The sequence below is a fragment of the Octodon degus genome, unplaced genomic scaffold (assembly GCF_000260255.1).
Source record: "Octodon degus isolate 3935 unplaced genomic scaffold, OctDeg1.0 scaffold00217, whole genome shotgun sequence".
NCBI lineage: Eukaryota > Metazoa > Chordata > Mammalia > Rodentia > Octodontidae > Octodon > Octodon degus.
Window position 1 is genome coordinate 1,508,418 of NW_004524793.1, and position 19,746 is coordinate 1,528,163.

The 19,746-nt window shown below is 32.4% G+C and overlaps 1 protein-coding gene across 2 annotated transcripts in view; it reads left to right on the forward strand.

The window, feature by feature from the left end:
• Nova1 (NOVA alternative splicing regulator 1) overlaps positions 1-19,746 on the forward strand; it is a 144,133-nt gene that overhangs the window by 36,040 nt on the left and 88,347 nt on the right. The window contains exon 2 of one of the 2 annotated variants that reach the window (XM_004645066.3): positions 11,416-11,517. The exons of the other annotated variant lie outside the window; for it this stretch is intronic. The gene's annotated coding sequence lies outside the window, so the exon portion shown is untranslated. The remainder of the gene's footprint in view (positions 1-11,415; positions 11,518-19,746) is intronic. 2 annotated transcript variants of the gene reach the window in all.

Genomic DNA, 19,746 nt, shown 5'->3' on the forward strand with positions numbered 1-19,746 from the left:
TGCTTCAACAAAGCAGTCAGGCTCAGGTTGCTGTGGTTCAATCCCCACAACTCAAGCCAGCCAAACCTGCCCTGAAGGCATTCGGAGCAAAAAAATAAATAAATAAAAATAAAATAAAATCTGATTTTACAGGCAAGCATCACCAATGAATAAGAAAATTAATATATTACTACATTAATATTTAGAAATTGATACTAACCACATTATTTCATATTACAAATGGGAAGTTTATCCAGTTAGCTTTCTTGATTTGAAAACTTGTATATACACAACATGAAAAAATTATACTGAAAGCCTTACGAAGAAATAAAGCAGTTGTTTATTTCACTGCTTGCCATCCTGTACCATCTTCCAAAGACACAGTCATTTTGTACTTATAGTGTAACATTTTCTTACGGCAATTCCATATTTTCAATTAATATGTTAAGTTCACTTACTGATTTTTTGTCTTCTCATTTTACTTCCTGTTTTTACCTTGGAATTTACTATTAGATTTTTGTCACCTCTTTCTTCATACATATGTGTTAGCTTTCCATTATATAAATAGTATTCCTTTTTGAACCAAATAGTGTATTGTATTTCTTTTTCTCATCAAATTTTCTGGAATTAATAGTTGCTTCATTTTATATACATATTTTTGGTACATCTCATTAGATCTTTACTTTGTTTTTGATCCCTAGACATTTCAACCAGTCTCTGATGTGCATTGTAGACGTGGCGTAAACCCTGTATCAGGTGTGCCTTTGTAAAAAAATTCTTTCCCTAATGCTCTGTACTGCAGTTTATAATAGTTGCTTTCTATGTGTTCCCATTAAACAGCTTTAGAAGACATCTGGCTATTCTCCAGGCTACTTCTATGGTTTTCAAATTTTTTCTTTGTCCTGTATTTTACACAGGTACATGTTTTTGTTGCTTTCTGGTAATGCTTCATGTTTTTCTTCTTCGTTTGTTTTATAAAAGTCTTATTTTGATACTTCCTGATAGAAATGTCATAGGATCTTTATCTCATCTGATCAAAAATTAGCTTATGTATGTAATCTACTGGGCAGTGTTTTTCTTGAGAACTGAGAACACTTTGCTCCTTTGTCTTCTCTCATTTTTCTGTTTTTCTCTTGCTGGTCTTGGAGGGTTTATTAATCTAGATTTGTCCTCTATGTTTCCTTCTTCTTATACTTTGTCTTTTTATTCTACTTATTAGGAAAATGTATCTTAATGAAACCTCTCCCTCATTGAATGCTTTATTCAGCTATTTTTATTTTCTAAAAGATCTTAACTGTTTCTTTGATGATTTTTATTAAACATTGTATTTGTTTTGACATTGTATTTTGTGCCTGTGATTGTCATTGTATGAGAATGTTAACAGTTTTGTCTTAAGATTTCTTCTTTTCTTTCTATCACATTTCTTGGGATTGTCTTCTTTATATTAATTTATTTTCATTGGAAACTTTTGTCAAAGTGTCCACTTAATGTGGTCCTACATATTTGGCAAAAAGCTGGATGTCTGATGACCAGATTTACTGGATTTGTTAGAATATCAAACAGAGAACCACAGTTTCTGTTAGCAGGTCACATACTGGGGTAGTTATCTGGGGCACTAAAGTTTTGCAGAAGTATTCAATATACTTTTTCTGAGTAATATCCATCTGTCTACCAACATTTAGGAACCAATTGAGGACCAGTTTGTCCTTGGCTTATACCAGCTGTCTATGTTATGGCTGGTGGTTTTAAGTCAGAACATTTCTAATTGAAGATATCCAGTCCTGAACTTCTAAGAGTAAAGGAGTGGGTGGACAACCAGTGTGTCAAAATATTTTCATAGTGCCTTTGTGGGCTTACTAGGCAAATTAATTTGATGCCCGTATTACCATTTTTTGCTGTCACTTGCCTTCAGCTTCTTTTGTTGTGATAAATCAGTCACTAGTCTTTTGCCTGGGTTGGTTTTTGGGAGCCATGTTGCATGTCTTGTTTGTTGTTGTCTCATCTACTTGTCCTTCTGGTTTTATTTATACAATTGTAGCAGTATTACAGAAGGGAGTGAAGTTTAATGTGTGTGCTCATTTGTCACACTTAACAATTAGGGAAACTACTATGAACTGCTTTACTATGTCCTAGGCTTGTCCAAAGTGCTTTAAAGAGACACTGTTGTTTAGTCTTCCAAAACATACCCATTAAAAAGTTACTACTATGATCCTCATTTTACAAATGAAAAAATAGATTTGCTCAATATCACATGGCTATTGAGTGGTAGAAAGATTAGATTTCAAGAACTTGATTTGGTAATTCAAGATTCTATACATGTTCCTTATTGATAAGGATGAGAAATCTATTGTATTTCTTCTAAACTAATATCATGGTATAAAAATCTCTTTCAGTAAGACAAGTCGCTGGGTTTTTGTATAAGTAAATTAGATGAAAGCCTAGAAACATAATTATGCTACACACATACACAGATACAAGCATGCGCACACACACAGAAATTATAATTTAATGAGTGAAAAAGAATTACTCTGGTAGCATAGTATTTGAGTATAAATTTTCACTTACCATCCTCCGAAATATTTTTTGAAAAGAGTTGACATTTATTGACTGAACTAGGACACAGTGCTCTAAAACATTAAGGGTTACATAAAAGCAGAGAACTATTACCGTAATTTTTTTTCATTAATGGCTTTGCAATAGTAGACATACACTGGCTTGTATGATTTCGATGTTTTAAATAAAGAAAATTACCTTATTTATTCAAGAAATAATCTAGCTAAGCACTTGAAATTTAACACCAACTTAGTTGTAATTAGCATATCACTAGTTAAAAATAAATTCTGTTTAACCCTGATTTTTTTCTTTTATAATATTTCTATTTTGGGTAATTTTTATGCCTCTTTCATGTAGACAGAAATCTAAGGTCTTCCTGCTGAAGTTACTATCTTTGAAGCTAGGCTGTACATCATCAGCAAAGTGAAGCAGAAAATTATTCTATATCAGCTGCTATCATTATAGAATGAAAAGGTTCAGGATAGGATACATTTCTGTTACTTCCTCACACTAATCTTATATGACATGCAAATAGATTTTAAAATCAAGAGTTAAAGTATTTGGTGACAAAAGATACTGTCCTGATCTCAGTTCTCTGTTTCTCTAACAATTCCAAATATATCCCTAATAACCATACAGGTTTTTTTGTTTATTGGTTTCAGTGTTAGTTGTCTTCAATTCTAGCTTATTCAATTAATACAGCATTTAGAAAAATACTCTTCGAGGCATTAGACATATTTGCATATTAAAATTAATATTAGTACTAACCAGTAGAAATAATACTAATAATACAAGTAGAAGCCAACAATTATATAGAAGCTTTACAGCCTCATGTTTTGCACGCTTTACCAGAGTTAGTTCACACAATAACATGATGAATGATAAATCAAAAGTTTACAAAATTTTGCCCAAAGAGTGTGTGTGTGTATGTGTGTGTGTGTGTGTTCATATATCCCTTAATATATGTAAATTATGTGTCTGCTATACATGTAGCTTGGTTTTTAAAATTCTATGTATATTTTTAAATGTCCTACAAAAGAAGGCAGAAATGAGATTTACTTATAATGTCTGCAAGGTTTGTATTTATAGTTACTATATTATGTGGAAGTGCTGTGCAAAGTTTATATTTTGTAGTCAACTAGTAATTAAATATTAACTATTATATCAGAATACAGCAATTTTAAGTCTTATATTTTTCGAGGCATAATAAGAACTATTGTGGTACTTTGTCTTTCAAAAGCCTTAGGAATGTATGGAATACTGTTTTTGTTTAGCACCTGTGCTCTGTGTCTTTATGTGGTAGAGGCAGAAAGCAAGTGCCTATTTCTTTATTCAGTGAAAGTTCAGTGTCAGAATTATTTTAGTGTTACATTTATATCCCTTTGATATAGAATGGACTGAAATACTCATTCTTTTGCATTTAATATACTACGTTTAAGGAAGGTATTATTAAATATAAAGATTCACTTTATAGACATTTTAAGGATGTCTGAGATTCACATGCTTTTCTGAGATCTGTAAGTAGATGACCTTGGAGTCATTCTAAAACACATGTTTATGTTTGGTCATGTTATAAAGTATATACATTTATTGTTTGATTTGTCTCTTTTTTTTTTTTTTTTTGTACCTGGAGACAAACTCTCAGGAGCTTGTGCTTGCCAGGCAGGTGCTGTTCTCCTGGGCTTTATCTCTAGCCCTGATGTGTTGTGAATATCATTCATTGATATTTGAATTTTGAAATGTCAACAGAAATTGATAATAAGAAAGTTTCAAATGGAAAACTGTGTACCTTTTACAGAAATATTATAATGTATAATTTTCTCTTATTTAATGAATGATAATTTAATAAAATTCTATGAGAGTAACCAGTATTCAGTAAATAGTGAAGTGAAAAAAGTTTCTATTTGTTGGATACCAAATTAAACTTTATCTAATTATACTCTTCAATATAGCTACCAATACATATCATATTTTCCTAAAATGAGTAGCTATTTCCTATTCAGAAAAAATAAATTATTATAAATGTGGCTGAGGAATAGCAGAGAAAAATAATAAATATGATAATGGTTGCATAGTAATATAATTTATACATTTTAGAGAAATAATCACTATTTTAAAGAATAAAAACTATTTGTATCTTTTGGTGAAAATTCATCTTATAATTAATTTAAAATTCTCTCATTTCTATATGTCTTGTATCAATTTAAAATTAGATGCTTAATATTTAGGGAGGAAAAATAATCTTTGAATTCTTTTTGCTCAAAATTATTTTTAATTAACCTTGCTAAAATAATATCTAGTTCTCTCCTACAGTATTATCAGACAAGCTAGTACATCTTAGAATTTTAGATAAAAGAAAACATAGTGTGAATATTTTAAAACATGCAACCTCAAACTTTTAATATTATCTCCATGACATTATCTGTATTTTTGAAATGAAAACAGAATTTTGTTAAATAAAACATGTATTACTTTTTCCTATACAGAAATTGTTCCATTCAAAGATATAGTTTTATTAGGAATGTGGCTGGCTTGTTTTTATAAACATTCAGTTTAATATGGATTATACTCTTAGAAACTAGGAATGTTGTGTCCAGAGACTAAAGCAGGTTTGGATAGCTGTGCTTAGACTTATTGCTTAATAAATACAAAAGAAGGCAGAAATGAGATTTACTTACAGTGTATCTCCAAGTTTGTATTTGTATATATAAAATACTTATGGTGATTTTGCACTGTAATGCATCTCACATGCAAATGGTCTTAAAAATACATTTCATATTGAGAATTTATGTGGTAAGTTTATAAAATAATGTCAGTAGAAAAGTGAGAATCAAACATTTATACTTTGATAAACTTATTAGCATATTGTATGAACAATCATAGCACCATTATGTCTCTACTTGCATTGTATTCCATTCACTGTTTTAAATCAGATGTGTTATTTTCATAGTACCCTCTTCTGATTATTGCTGGAAAAATAATATTGTCATCATTTACATTTTTTATATTAGTTATCTGTGTAGTTACACTAAATCTTTTGCTTGTCATTATTAGAGGAATAACAACTTTATATAAAAGTGAACATTTTTAACAGCAATTTTAGAATACAGAAAAAAATGGCAAAATCGAAGGAATTACCATATGCACATTTTTTCTTTGCTCCTCTAGCACATCTTGTATTACTGTATTTTCAGTTATAATAAGACAATATTGAGACATTATTGTTAACCTAAATTCCTAATTTATATTAGGATTCACTCTTTCTGTTGTGCTTTGTAAAAATATATATAATGAAATATATCCCTATTTATAGTGTCACAAAGAAAGGTTCCACTACGCTAAAAATCTTGTACTTTTCCTGTTTTCTTTCTCCTATTAGTGTATACCTGATAACCACTGATTTGCTGACTGTATAGTTTGCCTTTTTCAAAACATTGTGCATGATGAATCATTCAGTACACTGCCTTTTCAGATTGATATTTTTCATTTAGTAATATACAATTAAGCTTCATCTCTGTCTATACAATGTAGAGATTTACTATACTTTGTTTAGTCTTCCACTGTTGAATGACGTCTTTGCTTCTAATTTTTAGCAGTTATAAATAAAGCTAGTAAAAACATTCTGTGAAGTTTCTCATGTGGAATAAATTTTCTCCACTGTATGTCTTCATTGTAGTTTTGTGACTATCATGGAAGATGATTGCTTGCAGTATCCTGATAAGAGGATTTATTTTAAGAAGCTGTTATTTCATTTTTACCAGAACTGAGCAAGAGTTCCTCCTCTTGGTCTATATCCTTGCCAAACAAGTGAATATCCACATGCAAAAAATAAATCTAGACACAGACCATAAGCTTTTCCACAACAATTAACTCAAGGTAAGACTCCATGGCTCCTAGAAAGATAATCAAGAAGAAAATGAAGGTGCTCTTGATACTGACATTGATACACTGCCACAGGATGTCCATGTATGAATCAAATTAAAATCTTCTGCTGTGTCTGTTGAAAACACAGTTAATGGAATGAAAAGAAAGGCCATAGGTCACATTCTAGAGTACTAGGAATTAGGAGTTCAGTATTTGAATTTTGGAGGAAAATAATTTAATCCATCAAAAGTAACAACAATATGCTACCTATTTTTGTTAAAATGTAAAAAAAATCAACAATTCCAAACAGTGGCAAGGATAATGAAAATGCACTCATAAATGAAATATTTTCATCTTTTTTTTCTATGCTACTTGGCTTCACACTAATTCATTTTCCTTCTGTGGTAACAGATAAAATACTGGATTTCTGATTTGGAATATGTATAAAACATTTTTTGGGGATAATTATATCTATCTGTCTATCTATTTATCTATCTATCTATCTATCTATCTATCTATCTATCTATCTGCATTAGCTCTGGATTATTTTCTGTTGTTTTTTTATTTTTCTTTCCTCCTCCTCCTCTTCCTTTTTTTTCTTCCTCCAGTATATCCACGGCTCTCCACTGCTGGAGTCCCTGTTGACTGGAGTCTCCCATCCAGTTACTTTCACAGTCAGGCAATTTATGTTTTTGCAGATAGTTACTCCAGTCCTCTAGTCTTTCATCTCCAGGCCTTCTCTGTCTCCTCTAAAACAGGCACTGTGAAAGGTGGTTAGCGAGGAATGACAATTAAATCTAACACAAAAGAAAAATCCAGATATTTTTCCCTTCTTGCTTAGTGGTTTATACCTGTTCTTATTTGATGTGGACACATAATAATGTCGCTCTTCATCTAGATTAAGTTAAGAAAGCAAGCAGATGATGGGCGGCTGACTCCCCTAGGATGAGGGCGGCAGGATGATAGGCATGGGACAAAGAGGAAGTAAGTGAGGGGAAGGAGTTAAATTATCCACTCACGGCTGGTTCTCACTTGTTTATGTATTCAGAATGTGAGATATCTTGTGGTTTCCCTTTTTATCTTACACTTGGATTTTAATTGTTAAACCCTGAACAATGGAAAATCCCACCTGACATTCCGTTGTTTTACTAGTCTGACAGTACTCCCATTCTTGCTGGCCCTTGTGAAGTCTATTTCATCATGACAACTTGTGTGATACTTTCAAAAGGTTAAGTAGCTTGTACTAGTCCCAAATTAAACAAAAGGTTATACAAATGAAGGACCATTTTGTGTCTGTATATTCAAAATAGGATAGATGTACAGTTATATTCTCTTAATTCAATGAATAGAAAGAGTTTTTCTAATAGTATTTGTGGACAGGATATCATGTCTGCATCTTGTACTATGAATAACCACTACGAAGACAACAATATGCAATGTATTAATTATTGAAACTGACCTGCTAATCGGTTTTGAAGCTGTCTCATTGCTATTTGTTTCTCAACAAAATTACTTAAAGAAAAAGAAAATATTGGCGCTTTCTGCATATGGTGGAAAAAAAGTCATTTTACCAGAGAGCCCTACTTACTGATCTCGGTTTGTGGTTCTCTTCTGTTTGTTTGTTTGTTTTGGGTACCACAGATGAAATTCAGGATCTTGCCATTGCCAGGCAGGTGCTTGGCAATGAGTTCAGAAAGCGAACAGCTGATGGATGGATGATGGATCCCCTCACTTACTTCCTCTTTGTCCCATGCATATCATCCTGCCGCCCTCATCCTAGGGGAGTCAGCCGTCCATCATCTGCTTGCTTTCTTAGCTTTTGCTTTCTTAACTTAATGCCACTGAGCTGTGTCTCTGGCCCCTTGACCACGGTTTTTAAACGTGACCTGCCTCAGGGCTTTGCGCCAGTCTTAATGCATCTGTGGTGACGTACTCGTCATGATCATCACATTGCATTACATCATCACGTTTCATTACATTCGTTATTCAAGTAGTGCTTTTTCATTGGTTTTCTTAGGGACCCTGTTAAATTATTTGTCATTCTGTTCCCATATCTTGCTTCATGTTCATATAATACATATTTTGATAGCTATTTGTTAGAAAATTACTTCCAGGATGTTAGGTCATTAACTTAATTGAGTAGTATTTTTCCTATACCCAAAATGGTACTTGACCTAGACAGTCAGTTTTTCTGCTGAAAGAAAGAATTAATGCTAGTTTTGAAAATCAAACTTTAGAAAATAGCTACGACTTTTCCATAATTCATGCTTATCCAAGGTTTTACATGTTAACCTTTTTAAGACATTTTCATTATTCTCAGTTATAAGTTTTTATAATCACCTCAGTTAGATTCTATCTTTAGTTCAAATTCATGCTCCTTTTAGAGTGATTTTTATAAAATGCTTCTCTGGATAGTACTGTTTGGAGAAAACACCCCAAATCCCTTAGCGTGCATGGGCCTGTGCCTGTTGTGCTTGTCCCAGGTGTGTGCTCTTTCTCGCACACACCCTTTCCTTGCTCTCACTGCTGAGCCGTGTTGCCCTCTTCCTCCTAGGCCTTTACTTATAGCCTGTTTCCTTTTTTCTGCTGCTGTATACTCATTGTTAGTGCATGCGTACATAAATGTAACTCCTACTGGAAAGGATTCTAGAATAGCATCTTTACATTTGAAATGGTTGGGAAGCAACTATTTACGTATGTCGTATGCTGTTACATCACATGTATTAGCAAAACCCTTTCCTCACTGAGTATCCTTAATACATGGAAGGAGCTCATTTGTTATTTTTTGATGAGTATTCATAAACCTTATCACAACCTTTAAGTGCATAATATGTGCTTTGTATATACTTTGTAATACTGTCGGGACTATTGCCAATTTATCTTAAAAGTGAGGTTATTCTATTGTAACTCAAGATCTTTTTGGAAGAATGTATATGTATACATTTTATTGCTATATTTTGCCTTCAGAAATCAAAAGAGTTAGTAAATGTAATTTATAAAAAGAACCATACTAATTGTATTATTTTTACAAAATATGTGATCTTTTACTACATTTTTTTAGATTTAATTTTCTTTGTATATTATTGTCAGAGTGAAAGGAAAAAAATTACTTTATATGAGTAATTATAGCCAAATGTTTTCCACGTCTGACTGCTGTAAGTAGTAAAGAGTAAGAAAGGGGGCCAGGAGGCTATTAGGGAAACAAGGACTTGTGAAGTACATAGCAGAATTCTAAAAACTTGTAGATAGCAGTTTTCTATCTAAAATAATGCAGAAGAATATGGCTTGTGATACTATTTATTACCTTTTAGAAAACATGACGAAATAAAAATAATAAATAATAGTAAACAAACATGGACTTTTAAAAGAAATTGAGTTGTTCATTGCAGGTAACTCTTTTGAACAGTCACTGTGATCTTTGGTCAGTAGAGCAGAATTTAAACTGTGTCATCTGTGAATCTTTTCATTTAGCTATTGGAACTTTGCAGTGTCTTTTTTTCATTTCACATGAAAAAAAATAGCTACTTAGATTTAACACATTTAACTTTAAAATATTTTTGTTTATTCAGTTGAGTTTCTTGATCATCATCGCTTCTTAAATTTTATAGGTCAGAACCTTACAAAAGCATATGACTTACTTCCTCTACAGAAATGTATGTATGGACCTATGTATTACATCTTCATTTTATTAGGCAGTTTTGAAGAATTTTGGAATTCTATAAATCCTGCATGTAGATTCTAAAGTCAACATCCCTTGTCCACGTCTTTTTTATAATGAGTATGGAAAACTATTCATTCTTCCTCTACCACTTCTTGTCACTTAAAAGGAAAAATTTATTTATATTATGCTTTATTTTAGCAAGAATTTAAGAAAAAGATGAAAATGTCAGGTGTTTCTAATTGTCCTGAGTATATGCCAAAGTAAATAAATTATATTCTAAAGGAGCAAAGGCGATTCAGAAAGATAGAATTAAGGTGCACATTTTAATGTCAAATTTGTTAGACTTTGTCACAAAGTAACTTCAGTGTTTGAGAAGGTAGCTTAAATATGAACATTTTGTAGTAAGTTCTGCCGTTCCCCCTTCAGAGTAATGGAAGCCTAGTAGCTGGGCCTAGCGGTAGAACATTAGGGAGTGCCTTCCACCCTAGTATGTGATAGTACTCGAGAGTGACTTACTAATTGGATCAGATTCCTTCAAGAATCATGTAAAATGAGCAAGCAGGTGCTGCTGTACTGTTGTAGTAAAAGCACAGTGTGGTTATAATTGTATCAATGTACAAAAGTATTTGATTTTAATGCCTTGTACCTATGGATTACTAGTAAAGTCTGTATCTAGGTTTTAATTTAATTTGACTTTGTTGAAGAAGAATTGTCCTTTCCTAGGGATCATTTTTTGAAGCTCCAATATATGGTAAATAATTCACCTCTCACTAGTTGTGAGGACTATTGATTTTGGAAAATTGTTTTTTCAAAGTATAAAATGATTCAGAATCTTACAGTGGTTTTTATTATATTTATTTTTTGATACTTTATGTTGCTCATTCTTCAGTTTTGAAATTTCACCTGTTGTGGGGAACCCCTCTGCCTGGTTTTGGCATCTGGAATAAAAGCATTATAATAGAAGTACAGAGTAAAGAATCTTACCGTGTGTATTTGCCTGATTTAGATAATGTTATAAATCACTATGAACTGTTTGGGTTTTATTTTTAAAATATCTGTTCGACATTTGGTTAATAATTATGTCGTTAATTGAACAACTGTATTTTTACCTTTCTTGCAGTCATTCTTAACATTCAGCTTTTAAATGAGTGATAACCCATATGTGTAGGTATTTTGTAACTAATGTATTTTGTGTTACTGTGGCACAGTTTTCAGCCACTTTTGTTCTTAAATATTTTCATTTTCTATAGTACTTTTCATCCCTGTATATATGTACAGGAATCACTTCACCCACCACCGAATTGCAGCCACTTCTGAGGTGGAACGCAGCAACTGTTTAACAGCGCACTTTCCCCTAGGTGCTGACAGCTGCAGAAGAAATTGTACATGGTCCTGTACAGAAGGTATTTCTCCACTGTGGCATCTGCAGAGTGACACTGACTAGGAGTACTACATAGACTGTAAGTTTCTTGTGTACCTGCCCTAGACTGGAAAACTCACTAGGAGAAAATAAATAACTGGGAGGCATCACTTACAAGTGTACTTGAACTTAGTGCTACTGTTTCTAAATTTCATTTAAAGGGCTTCTAAATTGTGAGGGGTACCAAACTGAATAACAGATAAAAGCACCACTCCTTGGATTTCTTTTTTTTTTATTCCAAAAGAAGAGGAAATCTAAAATACTTTTTAAATTCTTCACTGTTAATGAAAAGTAAAATAATAAAATGGTTTTAAAATATTTTCTTAAAATAACAAACCAATCTCTAATCCAACAGGAACATCTTAGCTTTCTTTGCAATGTTTAATACATTAGTTTTAATTCTTAATGAAAGTTTTGTAACAGAGCAGTTTAGGATATATCTAGTTTATATTGTTTGGTTATTAAAGACTGATTTTCAATTTTTAATAGCATTTTTACATAAAGCATAACAGGAAAAAATAGTAAATATTTGAACTTTCTTTTAATATAGTCTCTCCAACTTTATGTATTTTTTAATAAAAGCAGTTTTACAAGACTGTTTTCATCATGTCTTTTAGAAGATGGTCAGTTTTTAGATTTTTTTTTAGTTAATATGTATTTTTTTGGGGGAAGATCAGTCTACAGAAATTTCAGTTTAAAATAATTAGGGTCTCTTTGTCTTCCCAAGGTCTCAGTCCCTGGAAATATGTCATTTGCTTTAGGTAATTTTAACACATATATTGTGAATTAAATATTTGTGCACACCTCCGTGTCTGTGGATTCAAAGTGAAAGCTGATAAAGGTCACTCCAGAACATTGACTACTTGTACAGTCCAGAGGGTAGAAGAACTTGCTTTATACATTCTCTTTAAATGTTTTCTTTTTAGCTCAGGTAGGATTCCATATACATAGAATTTTACTTTTCTTTACAAATCATGGTATGTTCATGTGGTTGACTGAGTTCTAGTTAGATGTTATTTGTGTTAAATAAATGTCGAGTGACAGTGTTTTTGAGTCCAAAATGGAGGTCGAATTTCCAACAAAGAATTTCAGCTATCCTTGTGATGAAGACACAATACTGTTTGAAATGGAATTTTTACACATTAACACAGTGTAATTTATAGTATTTTTCAAGGAAGCATCCACAGTTTTCAGTTACAAAACTTTATTTACATTCACAGTGGAAATTTACTTAAATATTATGAAAAAATATTCACCTTTTAAATGAGGTTCCTCCTTACATAATACTTCAATTAAAAGCCAAAGAATCAAAGATGTAAACATTATTTTTAAAATTTAGAGTAGGGCTAGGCAGATAGATCAGTGGTATAAACCATGGGGAGGCTGAGACAGGAGGATCACAATGAGTCCAAGCTGCATAATGAGATCCTGTATCAAAAAAAAAAAAAAATGTAGAGTAGACATAATGTTCTTATGCATCTCTAGCAAGTGAATATTTTTATACTATATAAAATATTTGAATTGGTATTGATTCTTTTGCATCTTCCATACATAATATTACTTGTAAGTATTCCTTAACCCCATTTTTTTTTACCAGAAATAATAATCATTTGGGGAATAGACTGTAAGTTTTATATACTATTTTAAATTTTAATGAAAAGACACACTACCTGTTGTATGTGCCTGGGTATATATTTTTATATTTTACTGGATCTTTATATTTTATACCTTCTGTATATAATGTAAATTTGAAAATTATTGCATTGTTTTTAACCATATAAACCTATTATTATAAACTTCTAGTGTATTGGATTTGGAAAAAAGTAAGTGGAAACATTTGAATATACTTCGGTTTTATGTAAAGTAAATGAAAACGTATTTCTTATGTAATACCAAACTTGGTCTTTCTGATAAATTACACATCCAAATATTTGTTTAATTTGTTTAAGAGACTATCTTCATTCCTTAGAATAGAGATCTAATGGCTGTACTCAATTGTTTTCCAAAGCAGGACTTCTCTTTTTTTCTGAAGGGTAGGATTTCATTAATAGTCATTTAATCATTACGGAATTCAGAAGTAAATACTAGATTAAGAATAACTGAATCTCAATAAACCTTTTACTAGGGCCGGCCAGATAGCTCAGTGGATTAAAGGGCCTACTTAAGCAGACCCAAGAGTTGGGGGTTCAATCCCTGGTATGCCATGCCTGCCCCACCCCCAGGGCAGTCTGAGACAGCTGTTGAGACTGGGCGTGATAGCACATGCCTGAAATCCCAGCGCTTGGGAGGCTGAAGATAGGAAGATAACTACAAGTCTAATCTGTGTAGTGAGATCCTGTAGACTCTACTAAATACATAATTTTGTTTTTACTTACCCTATTTTAGTTGTAAAGTTGCAAAACAAAAAATAATTGAAATGCATAAATAATAATGAATTTTTAAATACCTATTGGTGTGTGCTTAGAGTTCTATCAGTAATGTTCTGGTAACATCCAGGTTTCAGTAAGAATCTTTAGAACGATGTACTGCATTAGGGCCAAATAAAATAGTAAATAGTGAAATGGGCAAGAAAACAAAGTGTAACTTATGTATGCCGGTAAAGGTTGAGGCACTCATTCAAAAAAAAAAAAAAAAAAAAGAGTAAGTTGTTAAACTTGATAGTATAGATTTTATCATTTTTAAGTAAGATAGTTTTAATTGGTTTGTCAGATGCTTTCCTCACTTTTACAAAATGTTTTAGTTTTTAAAATAGGGAACTATTCCAAATAAATTATTTAAAGTGTATATCAGATTCTTGAAAAATTGTGATGGCAGTATGACATGAAACACAGGTATCTTAGTTTATTATAGGGAGATTACGTTATAGTATAATGTTACGTGGACAATTACTTTGATACTAAAATGACTAGTATTTAAATTCCTTCACTGAGTGCTGGCCAGACAGCTCAGCAGATTAAAGCACCTGCCAGCAGGCACAGGGGCTGGGGGTTCAATCCCTGGGCCTGCCATGCTGGCCCCGCCCCTGTGGTGCACTGAGACAGCAATTGAGACTATGCGTGTTGGCGTACTCCTGTAATCCCAGCACTTGGGAGGCTGTAAACAGGTGGATCACTATGAGTCCAGTCTAGTAGTGAGACCCTGAACATCCTGTAGACCTTTCTCTAAATAAAGCTTTAATATTCCATACATTATTTTTATCATGAAAAATACAACTTATATTAATAGAATAAATCTCTGTAAATTTGACTTAATTTTTTTAAAATAAATGTGAATTTTTTTGACTCAAAGACTCTTAGGCATATCAAATAAAATAAAAAGTTACCACTCTTTTTGAGATTCTTATTTGATTATCCAATAATATCCATTTCTGTGACTTTTTTCTGTTTGTTTTGGTATATAATTAGTTGATAATTTTAAATGTGTAAGTTTGCTAAATGTTTTTTAAAGAGCTATTGATATCACAAACCTTATTATCTTTTAAAAATTCATTTAAGCACTGAAATTGCTGTATGTCCTGTGGGTAAATGTGTGTGTGTTTATATATATGTACACATCATCTTTCTAATGTATTTTCTGTAGTATAGTTTGACTGCCATTTGTAGCTATTAATCAAGTGTAAATTGCTTAACAACTTTCCAGGTTTTTTTTTTTTAAACTGTTAATTGGGAATCATTATACCTACCTCACAGGGTTGTTGTGAGGAAAAATACAATAAAACATATCTGAAAGAGTGCTTAGCATATATTAGATGTATAATATATACAAAGCAATTGTTACCAAGCCCATTTAATGGCTCCCATTGTCCATAGGATAAAATCATAATGTCCTGTCTAACATGGCTCCTCCTCATGCCATCAGCCTTGTTCTTTCATTCCACACTGCATGTGCTGATATTGAAGTCTTTGCAGTTCTGAGAATATATCATGTTTTCTCTTTGAGATACTTCTTTCCTTCTCCTGCTTTCTAGTATATGTATGATCCTGTGCCTGTTCCTTTCCTAGAAATTTCCACTTGTAATTACCTGCCTGTGTATTTGCCTGATACCTCTTAAAAGAGGATTTAAACTTCTAGAGGGCGATATCTGACTTAGCTTTTCTCCCTATTACCTAACAATTTCTGCAATTCTGAAAGCAAGTGAGCGTTTTATAAACGACTTCTGAAAAAATTAAAAGTACAATTATATGATTGCTATGCACTAATAGCCAACTGCATAGTTAGCATTTTAAAAATAGTTTGCAGACATCATAATAATACCAAAATTACTACAATAGAGTTGGCTTAATGGTTCACTCCAGTGATTCTTGCTATTCAGGGTTTGAATTAGAAATATAATAAATTTGAGACCAACCAGGGTAACATAGCAAGACCCTGTATCAAAATAAAGTTCTTGGGATATAACTCAGTGGTAGAGGACTTGCCCAGCAAATGCAAGGCCCTGCATAAAATCTCCAGTACTGGAAAAATTATTGTTGTAGAATCAGGCTACTTTTTTCCATAATTTTTGCCTATTATAATAGGTTTATAAAAATAGACTGCCCAAAGATGCAACCAAGAAGTTACTTTATTCATCCCTCTCACTGTATTTATAGTTCCACTCTTCACTTTTTTTTGTCTTAAAAACATACTTTTATATGACTTGTTTCTTTTCTGTTCATGCTCTTGCTTACCTTCTGCTTCAGCTTAGTCTTCTCCAATTTCTTTTGTTCTTTCTTTCATTTCTACTTTCCTCACTCTCTGACAGTTTAAGACTTAATTTTCAAATAAAAAGGCTAATAAATTAAACATTTCAAATTTGAAAGTAAAATCTCTGCCCTTTATCAGCTTTGTTTAAAGGAGGTTTGAAAACCTCAGTAGTAGAGAATATGGTCAGTTAGATTTTGCATTAATGTTTTTAGACTGTGCTAATTAGGGGTATTCCAAAGTTTAAAGATTGCTACACATGAGGGGCAGCTTCCTGTTTTTGAATGCCTGTTCCTTTCTGTAATCCTATCATTTAGCTTGTGCTTCTCTGACATTTTGGAAGTCCTTTTTACCTTTTGTTTCTGGAGAATACTTTCCTGTCTTTAATTTTTAACTTGTGCAAATCCTTTACTGGTTGTGACAGCAACCTCTTTTCATTATCAGATTATTTAATTTAAAGACATTAATAAATATAAATACAATTAATATAATTATAGATATAGCTTTTTTTCCTGTCCACACTGTGAGCACACTCTGTCACATACAAGTGTGTGTGTGTGTGTGTGTGTGTGTGTGTGTGTGTGTTTAAAGGCATATGGTATTGCTTTTCATCCCTTTGTAGGGAAATTTAAGTTTTCATTCTGGTTTTGATTAAGTTGGTGTCTCATTTTCCTGCTTATTGCTATTTTCATTTTCTTTCCAGTCAGTGGGGATAACAGTAAGTACAGATAATGAACTATTCTATGTAATTTGGTGTTACAAGTAAAAATGAGTTAAATATCCCCACCATTTTGTAACAGTAGTTTTTCTTTTCCTCATTCTTTCCAGTTTTATATTTTATCACTAGGAATGACCTGAAATGGTAAAATGCTGACCAAAAGAATTAAGATAGTAGATACTTCTATTAATGAAATTAAATTCGAGCTGTATTTGTTGTTATAAGTTAGGTACTATTTCAGTCACACTATTGCTATTTTGAATGATACCTAAAACAAATTGACTCAGTTTGTAATGTAGCTCTAAATTTCTAGCATTCCTCAACAGAATATTGAAAGTAGGATTCTGTAATAAATGTAATCAAGCAAATACATAAAATCAGATAATCAAAATATCAAAGCATAACAAACAAATAGAAATAACTGAAAATTCCCTGTTCGTAAAACTTTTTTTCTGAAAATCATAGGTAATATGCTAAGCTAAGCAGAGACAAAATTACTTTCTGTTCAAATTTTATCATTAAAGTTTGAAAGAGAATAAATCAGTTTGAGATAAAATATCCCAGTATTTATTTAATTGCTGTTTCCATGTTTTTTGGGAAAAAAATAGTTCAAAAGAGAATTTTACCTTATTTACTAACTTTCACCAGTCCGGTAGATTTTAACATTTAGTTCAGGATAATTTTATTCATTAGCATTTATTGATTTAGAGAGCTTGGTGAATGGATGGTAGATATGACAGATCTTAGCACCAGCTGAATATCGAGAAGTAGCCACTGGGCTGGCGAGAAGGCTCAGTGGCTTAAAGTGCCGGCTTAGGCAAGGTTCAACCCCTAGCACCACATGCCATGCCAGTCCCACTCTCAGGGTTGGCTGAGCCAACCAAAAAAACAAAACGTAATTATTTTTGTGCAGTCATACTTCTTATAACAATAAATCTCTTTATTAGTTTTTTCATAAGAGGAAATACAAAATATAACTGTGATTCTTGGTTTTAAGACCCCAAAAATATGATTTATTCTTGTGTTTCTTTTTCTTTCTCTCCAAACATTGCAATAATTCAAACATTTTATTTATATTAGTAAAATGAATGAGTCTTCAATTTTTTGGTATCATTGTTATTTGATATTCAAATGAATAAAATTTTATTTTTATGTGTTTTCTGAATTTATTGGGGAAACTAGTGTTTAGGAGAGTTTGGGGGGGATAAATGTTGTATGACCTGAATTTTCAAATAAAAGTAATTTTTTTTTAATGCAATTATTCATTTATTTTTTGTGGCCAGCGCAGCCTACCCTGGGGGTGGAGCTAATAAAGCATGTGGTGCCAGGGATCAAATTGTGGTCCCTGTGCGCTTGCCCATGCAGGTGCTTTAGACCACTGAGCTATCTCACTGGCCCCCTAAAAGTAATGTTTAAAAATATAATTTTATGATATCCTTAGTAGATACCTCATGTATACTGAAATATTAAATACTTAGTGTTTCCTTTTTCCTCTTTTAAATGATTCATTCTGTATTTCAGTTGTAATACATAGTACTATCTAGTTTCTTACTATACAGTTAATCCTAGATAGGATTCCTATACAAAATACTTTCCTCATGTCAGGAGGAAAAAAGGAAAAATACGGAATGAGTTACTAGCTAATATTTCCGTTTTAAGATTCTAAAACTATTTCACATGGTCCTACTTTTCTGTAGGGTATGACTCACTTAGCTTCTCTGAAATTAAACCCAAATCAGTAATTCCTCACTCTTTCTGCCTTCTTACATCAGTCCTTCCTGGTTTATGGGTTTAGCATATATTTTGTGACTTATGTTTGCAAAATAGAATCCAGCTTCTTTCCTTTGACCTAAATATCTTCCTGTTGATTTCTGGATCCCAATTATTTTGCCTTTAGATTTCTATAAACCATTGTATTTTATTTTGTCTTATGTAAAACTAGGATTTTTATGCTAGTTTTATCATTTTGTTTAGAGTGCATCTTCCCTGGTGGAAGCCATGTGTTGTTCACCTTTGTGTTCTCTGTAGATGGTATTCTTGTAATTCCCTCGTGAGTTCATCGAATGATGAAGTAGTTGATGCTTTGTATTTAAGTCTTTAACATATTGATTAATCACGTATTAGCCTAACTTGATCTGTTAGTGTTATGAAGAAGGTGCCTTAAATGAATTTTGAATAATAATGATAATCTTTTAAGAATAGTTTAGTCCTAGGGCTGACCAAGTAGTTCACATTAAAGCACTTGCAAGCAGGTGCAGGGGCCAGGGGTTTAATCCCTGGGCCTGCTGTGCCATCCCTGGCCTCGGCGCACGCTGAGACAGCAATTGAGACTAGGAGTGTTGGCACGCACCTGTAATCCCAGCTCTTGAGAAGCTATAAACAGGCAGATCACTTGAGTCTGATCTAGTAGTGAAACACTAAACACCCTGTAGACCCTTCCTTAAAAAAATACAAAAAAAAAAAGTTTGCTACTAATTATGTAAAAATATTTGCTGGCATTATTTTAGTATATGCTACTTTGTAGGCTCTTGTTACACCTTGAACTGAGTTTAATATTTTTATATTTATTCATATTTAAAAATATAAGTTTGTGCCATTTTGAGAAAATAATTTTGGCAGAATGCATCTTGCTGCTTATGTGCCTTTTTGTTTGTTTTGTTTTCTTTTAAACTACAGGGTCTACAGGGTCTCACTGCACAGATCAGACTCATAGTGGTCCTCCTGTTTTGAGCCAAGTGCTGGGATTAAAGGCATGTGCTACCATGCCCAGTCTACTTCAGTGTCTTTATCTTCGTTCTTTATTGTCTTTCTTAGAGATACAATACAAATGGGAAACAAGCTTTTTGAAATACTACAAAAGGCTTTTACCGA